A 9919-nucleotide genomic window follows, 5' to 3' on the forward strand; every position below is an offset into this window, starting at 1 on the left:
TTTCATTTCATTATTAACGGTTTCTTCATCACTAATCATATTTTGAACAGAATTGCAGGCCAACTTGCATTTCTCACATGTATCTGACATGCATTCAAAGCTTTCAATGTCACATACAAGGATGGCTAATAAATCTTGTTTACTATATGGAAATACACCAGTTTCTTTCCTACACTTTCCACCAAAAACTGCATGTTCCCATGGTAATATACATGTGTTATGGGTCATAGAGGAAACGGGAAATATAAATGGTTGGTGAAGCTGAAAAACTTGAATTTCTTTATCACACAATCAGGATATTCCTTCACAAACTCTTCATAGGCTTCAGCAGTGGTCGTCATCATCATAGTACGTTTCTGTACCACTTTTTTCTTGCCGGTTTGAACATTCTTTATGGTGACTTTGTCTTTTTTACCTAGCTCAGTCCTGCTTATGTCATCAGGAAGATAAAACTGCACCATGTTATCTTTTGTTTCATCATTCAATCTTTTACGGTACTTCTTTTTTTAATTTTTGTAGCAGATTTAGTCTTTTTGCAAATTCCGGCAATTCCTCAAATATAAATTTCGATACCACTGTTTTCCTTTTCCTTAGGCTGTTTGGTAAACCTCTATTCACTTTAAAAAACTGCTTTCCCTAGTGATCTGTTACTCCTATATGAACCCTTTGTTAGAGATGCATTATTTATCTCAGGTACCTACTTTAGTTTTTCTCTGTGCCGCCTCTGTCTTATTCTATCTTGCTTGCGCTTTAGCGTTAACTTTATTTCATCAGTTTGAACAGCTTGCTTTTGTCTTTCCCTGTTTTTTTTTTTCATGTTTTGTGTAGTAGGTGTGACGTTTGATAATATGAGGCTAATGTCACACACGCAACGCAATTTTGAGTGCAAAATAGTCATGCTACCAAAAAAGTTGTTATATGTTAAAATTTAGAACTTGTGGATAACCTCACTTTCTGAAAGTTTTACTTTGCTAAGTTAATTACTTTCTTATGGGGATAAATAAAATCATGTTTTGTGTTGCGGTTCTGACATATGATCGTAATATTTTGATTTAGTCCCATGTACTTGAAAAACTCATATGATGTGCTTCAAAATTTCACAGTAGATTGTGGAACATCTACACAGCAAGTTTCTCACGCAATAAAAAATCAGAAGACAAGCAAAGATGATCAAAGCAGGCAACAAATGAGGTGTATTTTTCCTTTTGTCAGCAGTACTATTAATACTAAAGTCAAATATGCATCGACATTAAATAATTTAACATTTTCATGAAATTAACCGTTTATCTGGTTATAAAGGTTTATCTACTCTAGAAATATGAATATTACAATTACTTCGAAATATTTTAATTTTTTTGCATTCAGGGTCCTTTGACATGGAATGACTCCTATGCCACATGTTTGGGCTTGAAATATAATTTGTTTTAGGGCTAAACTTGGCTATCATTCGTTTTACAGTAACACATTTCTGGGTTAATGATATTTTTCAACTTACTTTTTTACATGGACTAGGTACATACTAGATTACAGTAAAAGAGAAATAATTTTCTTTTGACATGTGATTATTTAAAAAAAAATGACGTCCAAATTTAGGCTTGAAGGTAACTCTTTTCAGTGTAATTGTGGTTTAGGCAAGTCTGGCACTGAGCCACTCAATTATTGTTAAATTTAACTTGTGTTAGGTGATTAGCATAAGTATTAAATGTTGTATATCTGTATATATTGTATCGTTATATTACAGAACAACTATTTTAATTACTTATTAACATATTTATTATGAGGCTTATAATTTATTGTGTCAATTTCTCCGGGAATTTTTGAGACAAGCATAAATAACAAAAAGTACGAAGACTCACCTAGTTAATACTGCTTCATCCATGATTTTAAACATGTGAGTGCATTCACATACTCCGAATTAAGTGCCACTCTATGTTTAGTAACAATGTTTCCTGCATCACTAAAGACGAAAAAACTTTTTTTCTGTCAAGCACTTCTCCACGATCGTTTAATTTAAATCCTAACATTTCACCAAGTTTACCTCTCAAATTCTCATATGACATAATGGAGTTTACACTTTTCACAAACCACAGAAAACTGATTTTTTTTTCTTTATCAAACTAAACACACAACCTTCATATACCAACTCAGTACAGAAACTGCAACTGCAAAAGTACAGTGGTCTAAACAGAAGACTGGCCCCTGTTGTAATCGAATTACCAGATTTTAAAAAGAGAAGAAGGTAGTTATGCTCGCACTTGCACACAGTATAGACATGGCTATTTTGAAATGGATGAAGGAGACGAAGCCCAGAAAAGTATGTATTTCATATGCTAGGAAGATGAGCTGACAACAAGGTGGACGTTTTCTTGGAAAACCATAAAACTTAATAATGGTTTCGCATTGTGTTTCAACTTTCAATAGAGGTAGACTAAGTCACTGTCCTCATATTTCCATCTCTTTCTGAAGTGTTTGTGCAAAGATTTTCCCTACGCTACCTGCTTTGCAATAAAAAAATAACAATATTATTGTGCTTTTTAAGTAAGCAATTTCCCAGAGAGGAATATCGATTAAATATTTTTCATCAATTAATCTTACAACAGAAATTGATCAATTAATCGATTAAATCCCACAACACTAGTTTTAAGCCCATATACTGACCGAACAATGAACAAATGCATTTGCTGACTGAATTCGGAACATTTGGACAGTACAGCAAAGGTAAACCAGTCATTTGGTTTGCTTCGTATGTGATCCATTGCTTTTCAGTACATCAAAGGAAATTGGTATTCGCTGTGGATGGGATTTGTCACTTTTTCGTAGTTTGTTGTAGCAGCAGACTGCAGTGGTTAATATACATAATTTCACAAACCAGTACTAGTATATCAAAACTGGAATGGATTGAAGAAGATGTCATCAACAAAAGGCCATATTTACGCATGGACCAACATGAGCCATGGCACTGGATGGCAAATTTTTGGGATTAGTACCATACTCAAGCTGTGAAAATTTGAGAAATTTTATACACATGTGCATTTATGACAAACATTTTACATTAATTTTTATATATCCGAACAATAGGTATTTTTATACTACATGCGAACAGGATGTAATTAATTAACTGATTAGTAAAAGGTAGTAAGGTTGTCTGATTATAATATACCAGTCAAGCTTTATTTCACATGTGCGTCACATAATTAAAGCTTGTAAGTTACCTACTTACTTACTGGCTTTTAAGGAACCTGGAGGTTCATTGCCGCCCTCACATAAGCCCACCATTGGTCCCTATCCTGAGCAAGATTAATCCAGTCTCTATCATCATATCCCACCTCCCTCAAATCCATTTTAATATTATCTTCTCATCTACGTCTCGGCCTCCCTAAAGGTCTTTTTCCCTCCGGCCTCCCAACTAACACTCTATATGCATTTCTGGATTCGCCCATACGTGCTATATGCCCTGCCCATCTCAAACGTCTGGATTTAATGTTCCTAATTATGTCAGGTGAAGAATACAATGTGTGCAGTTCTGTGTTGTGTAACTTTCTCCATTCTCCTGTAACTTCATCCCTCTTAGCCCCAAATATTTTCCTAAGCACCTTATTCTCAAACAGCCTTAACCTATGTTCCTCTCTCAAAGTGAGAGTCCAAGTTTCACAACTTATAGAACAACCGGTAATATAACTGTTTTATAAATTCTAACTTTCAGATTTTTTGACAGCAGACTGGATGATAAAAGTTTCTCAACCGAATAATAACAGGCATTTCCCATATTTATTTTGTGTTTAATTTCTTCCCTAGTATCATTTATATTTGTTACTGTTGCTCCCAGATATTTGAATTTCTCCACCTCTTCAAAAGATAAATTTCCAATTTTTATATTTCCATTTCGTACAATATTCTGGTCACGAGACATACTCATATACTTTGTCTTTTCGGGATTTACTTCCAAACCTGTCTCTTTACTTGCTTCCAGTAAAATTCCCGTGTTTTCCCTAATTGTTTGTGGATTTTCTCCTAACATATTCACATCATCCGCATAGACAAGCAGCTGATGTAACCCATTCAATTCCAAACCCTCTCTGTTATCTTGGACTTTCCTAATGGCATACTCTAGAGCAAAGTTAAAAAGTAAAGGTGATAGTGCATCTCCTTGCTTCAGCCCACAGTGAATTGGAAACGCATCTGACAGAAACTGACCTATACGAACTCTGCTGTATGTTTCACTGAGACACATTTTAATTAATCAAACTAGTTTCTTGGGAATACCAAATTCAATAAGAATATCATATAAAACTTCTCTCTTAACCGAGTTATATGCCTTTTTGAAATCTATGAATAACTGATGCACTGTACCCTTATACTCCCATTTTTTCTCCATTATCTGTCGAATACAAAATATCTGGTCAATAGTTGATCTATTACACCTAAAACCACACTGATGATCCCCGATAATTTCATCTACATATGGAGTTAACCTTCTCAAAAGAATATTGGACAAAATTTTGTACGACGTCAACAAAAGTGATATTCCTCGAAAGTTACTACAGTTAGTCTTGTCCCCCTTCTTAAAGATAGGTACGATTATGGACTCCTTCCATTGATCTGGTACAATTTCCTTTTCCCAAATAGCAAGTACAAGCTTATAAATTTCGTTAGATAATGCGCTTCTGCCCTCTTGTATTAATTCTGCTGGAATTTGATCGATACCTGGAGACTTATAATTTTTCATATTTTCTGTCGCAATTTCGACTTCAGAAAGTGTGGGTTCAGGTATAAATGGCTCAGCAGTTTTGTATTTCAATTTCGTCCCGATCATTTCTGTTTGGCCTATGTATATTTAGTTGTTGTCCAAAATAGTTTTTCCATCTGTTCAGGATTGAATGAGCGTCTGCAAGCAAGTCACCATTCTTATCCTTGATCACGTTTACCCTTGCCTGATATCCATTCTTGAATTCCTTTATACCCTTATATAAATCTCTAATGTTTTTATTTCTACTATTTGTTTCTACCTCATTCAGTTTTTCCTTCAAGTAATCTCTCTTTTTATTCCTAAGCGTACGATTTGCTTCCCGTCTTTTATTGAAATAATTATCTCTATTCGCCTCAACTGGATCCTGTAAGAATTTCAATTTTGCCTGTTTCCTTCTTTCTACTACCATGCAACAATCTTCATCAAACTACGGTTTCTTTTTCTTAGTTTCATAATAACCTATGCTCTGTTCAGCTGCAATTTTGATATTATCTCGGATATTTTCCCACACGCTATTAACATCTAACTCTTCCTCAACTTCGTCGGAACTTGCTAATACGGCAAACCTATTTGAAATTTCGACCTGATAATGTTGCTTAGTTTCCTCGTCCTTTAATTTCGGAATATTGAATCTTCTAATATTAACTTGTTGCTCTGCTCGCTTGGCTACTGATAGTCTTTCTCTTAGTTCTCCAATTACCAAATAATGGTTAGAATTACAGTCTGCCCCCCTGAAAGTTCGAATTCTACTATACTAGTGTGTAGCTTAGATCCAGCTTGTAAGTTACCGTACTTAATTTTACATGGCAGCTCATAACATCTCAAAACAAAATAATACTTGTTCTATGCAAAAATTGGTAACTTATTGGTTAAATACCTGACATTTTTACTATTATTATTATTATTATTATTATTATTATTATCATCATCATCATGATCATCATCATCATTATTATTATCAGTTGAAATGAACTAGTACACAAGTTACAGGTCTGCAGTTGTTAAATTATGTTGTTGTTGTTGTTGTTGTCTAGTGCCTTGCATTTGGCAATGAAGCCATTAGCAGTCGTGCTTTCCAATACTTTTGAACTGTAGTTTCTTCTGATCTTAATGCTTCACAGGTCTTCAAGTGGTCTTCATTTCTGCTGGATCGTTACACGGGACACATATGGGTGAAGCTGAGATACCTATTCTGTAGAGATGACTTGCTAGACAGTCATGATTTGTCAATAGTCTGAAGGCTGCAACTGCTGTTTTCCTTGGTCTCTGGGGGATTATATCTGGGTTGGAAAGTAGTGTAATCCATTTTTTGTCTTTAGCATTTGATTCTATTTCTTGTAGGTATGAATGAGAAAATTTTGTAGTGATCAAGCGTTTTATTGAGGAATATGAGAAATTAAATTTAGATTTTTGTTTTATTGTTGTGCCTTTCTTAGCAAGTGTGTCTGTGGTTTCATTCCCAATGACTCCACAGTGTGCTGGAATCCATTGGAGACGGACAATCTTATTATCTTTTTGAAGTTGTGTTAACATTTTGTAGCATTCTCTTGTTTTTGTTGACTTCTTTGTAGCATTTGAACATATTCCCTGAATTGCAGCTTTAGAATCTGAAAGAATTACTGTCTTGTTATATTTATTTAAGGGAAGATTTAATAATTGTCGGAGAGCAGTGTGTATAGCCTCTATTTCACCATCATAATTTGTTGTGTCTCTGCTAACAGAATGATAGAAGAAAAAATGTGTACATATAACTCCAGCTCCAGTAAGGTTTTCTGTGGTTGATCCATCAGTATATATGTGTAGCCATTCTTCTGTAGGGTATCTAGTATTGATCGTTTCCAGTGCTAGAAGTTTTTGTATTTCTTTTGGTGTGTCTGATTTACTTATTTCCTCTGTTAATTCCAAACTGAGGGTAGGTTGCAATAATTCCAATGGATTTTCTCTTATAAGTAAATTTTCTCTTGTGTTAGGAATGCTCAATTTGGATTTAATCTGTGTTACCTTTTCTAGGAAACTACTATGAGTTTTAAGGATTGAAGAAGGGAGGTTCTTTTCTGTCCATTTAGAGTTTGGCAGTCGTAACATTTTCTCATGTTGGAGTAGTGCTTGTTCTATTTTTGTTGTTATTGATGGGATCTGTGTTAAGGCAAGCATGGCATCAACAGGTGTGGATTTAACTTCTCCAGTGATTAGGTGAAGAGCCTGATTTTGTATTTGTTCAAGTTTATTGATGTTAGCATTTGCTGCTGTTATTAATGCTTCAGAACAGTACAAGAGGTTTGGTTTAATATACATTTTGTATGTTGTATTAAGGACTCTCCTTGAGCAGCCCCATTTAGCACCAGCTAACCTTTTCAGGATTTGCAGTTTCTTTTCAACCTTTTCTGAGATGTTTGTTATATGTTTTTTCCAACTAAGTTTTCTGTCGAAAGTGGTGCCCAAGTATTTGGCATCATCAGCTGCTTTGAGTGGTTTATCATTATAATTTATGTTAATATTCACTGGTTTATATTTTAGTGTAAATAATTCATAAGTTGTTTTTCTACATTAATAGTCATGAGGTTTTTGGAGCTCCATTCATGTACTTTGTTTAGGGCTGTTTCTATTCTGTCTTTAATTAATTTAGGTTTTTTTTTGGAGAGCCTGGAGTCCAAATGACTACGTCGTCAGCAAATAAAGCAATTTTGGTTTCTGAAGTTTGTATTATTGATGGAAGGTCGTTTATATAAATATTAAAGAGCGTTGTGCTCAGAACAGCACCTTGTGGAAGTCCTCGGTGTGTTTGTTTATATTTGGAAATGTATATATTATATCTTGTAGCGCAAAATCTTTGTGAAATAAACTGGGTTATCCATTTCAGCATGTTACTTTTCACACCTATTGATTGCAACTTCTCAATTAATTTATTTCTCCAGACTAAGTCATATGCAGACTGAAAATCAATGAATACTGCTAAGGTGTCCTCTTGTCTATTGAAAGCTTCCTTGATGTCTTGGCTTAGTAGAAGTACATTTTCACTTGTACTATGATTCTGTCTGAAATTATGAAGTTTTAAGTTATTAGTATTATTAAGTTCGGATACGAAAAGAATTGAGGCTGAATATAGAAAACAGTGAAAACTTAAAATAATTAGAAAAGAAATAAAAAGTGCTTATGTAGTAAGACAGACAAAATCGAGTTGTTCAAAATGAAACTGAGGTATTCTTTCAAAAACTGATGCGAGTACATCGTCACTGTTATGTGATACATCTTCTAAACTAACAATAAGTACGATAATGAAAGTGAAATGAATGGCAGTATTGATCAGCACCCATGTAATTAAAATAATGATTGATGAGTATGGAAATGAAATAAGTAAAATTAGATCCAGCATTCTGAGCAATAAATGAAGTAACTAGAGACTATTTCACCAGTCAAGGAGTGAAACAATAGGCCCCTCTAGAAGATTTCAGATCCAACAAAAAGCAGGGCGGTGATCGCTGAATGTACTGTAATACAATACTGACATTTAAAGTTATATTTAATTTTATTTCTTTTGTATTTTCCCTTTTTTTACTAATTAATTCCACTTGAATATTAATTATTCGATTCTCTGTCTTAATTTTGACTAAATTCATAATTCGTTATTTATGTAGAGGGGGCAACATTTCTTTAGTTGCCTGAGGTGGCAAAAATTTTAAATTCAGTCCCGCATCAACGTTATTGAATTATATCGGGACCAGGAAATTTTTGGAAAAATCATGGAACTCGTCTGTTTGGAAACTTCGAATAAATACATAAAACTTCTGTATGAATCCTCTGTTGCCAGATATTGAATTGTTAGTGCTAATCTTTCATGAACAGGTACTGCTTCTCACCAGTCTGTCTTTCTTGCAAAGTGTTAGCCTATTTTGCATAGTAACATTTCAAAGTCTGTTGCTGAAATTCGACAGAAGTTTTAAAACTATCCCACTGAATTTAACGTAAGTAATTAAACAAATCAATGCTTCTATTCTATACCAATTGCGACTTTTGTATAGTGGAATCTGTCACAATCACCCTTTATTTTTCAACTTTATTTTTGTTAGACAGCCCATAATAACTGCTGCACTTACTATAATACATCGTCTACCATTATTGCGAATAACCAGCAAATGCGAATGTTCCCTGACCATTTGCTGATTATTTGTATGTTGCTCCAAACAGTGAAAGTTCGCTTCATCACTTGTTCATTGTTCGTTCCCTATGTGTGTACGCACCTTTATTGATGTCACTAATGAGGTTCAGACCTGTCTTCGGACAGTTGATAAACAAATGTAAAGTAAAATATTGATGTTTTCATTAAGGAACGCACTCGGGACAATTCTAAAGAGGCAGAAAGCTTCCGTGAACAGTTCAATACTCGCAGTGCAGAATATGTGGAAGAAATCTTGTCACCTCACTTTGGTGGCATATTGCAGTTTGTGAAGGAAGGTGAAGTGCTGGTTGACAAGGGACAAGCAGATGAACTGAAAAATCATGAAAGTGAGTATCTTTGTTGCATATCATTTAATTTTGTTACTGCCACTATAGATATTAGATACTTCCAACATGTTGTTATGGCTAGTTCTACTGGTCATCAGTTTTTTTATGATCAGTTCTGACACCAAAATTATTGTGGCTCTACTTGTATAATCAGAAAGGTAATGGTCGAGCTATTATCTTAAATTGGTACTGCGTTTACAAGACAGGATCTTATAAAGTACCTGACAGTGGCACTGTCGTCAATTCTTTTGAAACTCATTCTCGAAAGTCTTATTTAATAACATGCAAAATTATGATAAACAATCATGCGAGTCATACAAACGCTTCATAAGTTGATCTGGAGCTGTCAAGATTTTCTAGCACGAATCTGTTGACCACTGATGATGGGTCCTTCAACAAATTCCAACTTTTCTTTCTCCCGATGGATAAAATTGCTAGATTACAAAGCCTTGTGCTTGACATGGCTGTCCTGGTGTAAGTTTTTATTCGTCATGATGCAGAAAAATTCCCTTCTGTGGATGCAGTCGTGATGGGACATAAGAAATAATCGTTCTTTACATTCCACCATGTCAATTTCTATTAAATACACATATAACTAAGTACTAAAACTTTAAAATTCGTTTTTCTCGAAACTTTCTAAAATGGACCTTGATCGTTATTCCTGTGTAC

The 9919-nt window shown here is 34.4% G+C and overlaps 1 pseudogene; it reads left to right on the forward strand.

Annotated features, from left to right (window-relative positions):
* Window positions 1-9919, forward strand: part of LOC138704699 (vacuolar protein sorting-associated protein 52 homolog) — a 68859-nt pseudogene that overhangs the window by 50469 nt on the left and 8471 nt on the right.

Source organism: Periplaneta americana, chromosome 8, assembly GCF_040183065.1.
Source record: "Periplaneta americana isolate PAMFEO1 chromosome 8, P.americana_PAMFEO1_priV1, whole genome shotgun sequence".
In the NCBI taxonomy this organism is placed as follows: domain Eukaryota; kingdom Metazoa; phylum Arthropoda; class Insecta; order Blattodea; family Blattidae; genus Periplaneta; species Periplaneta americana.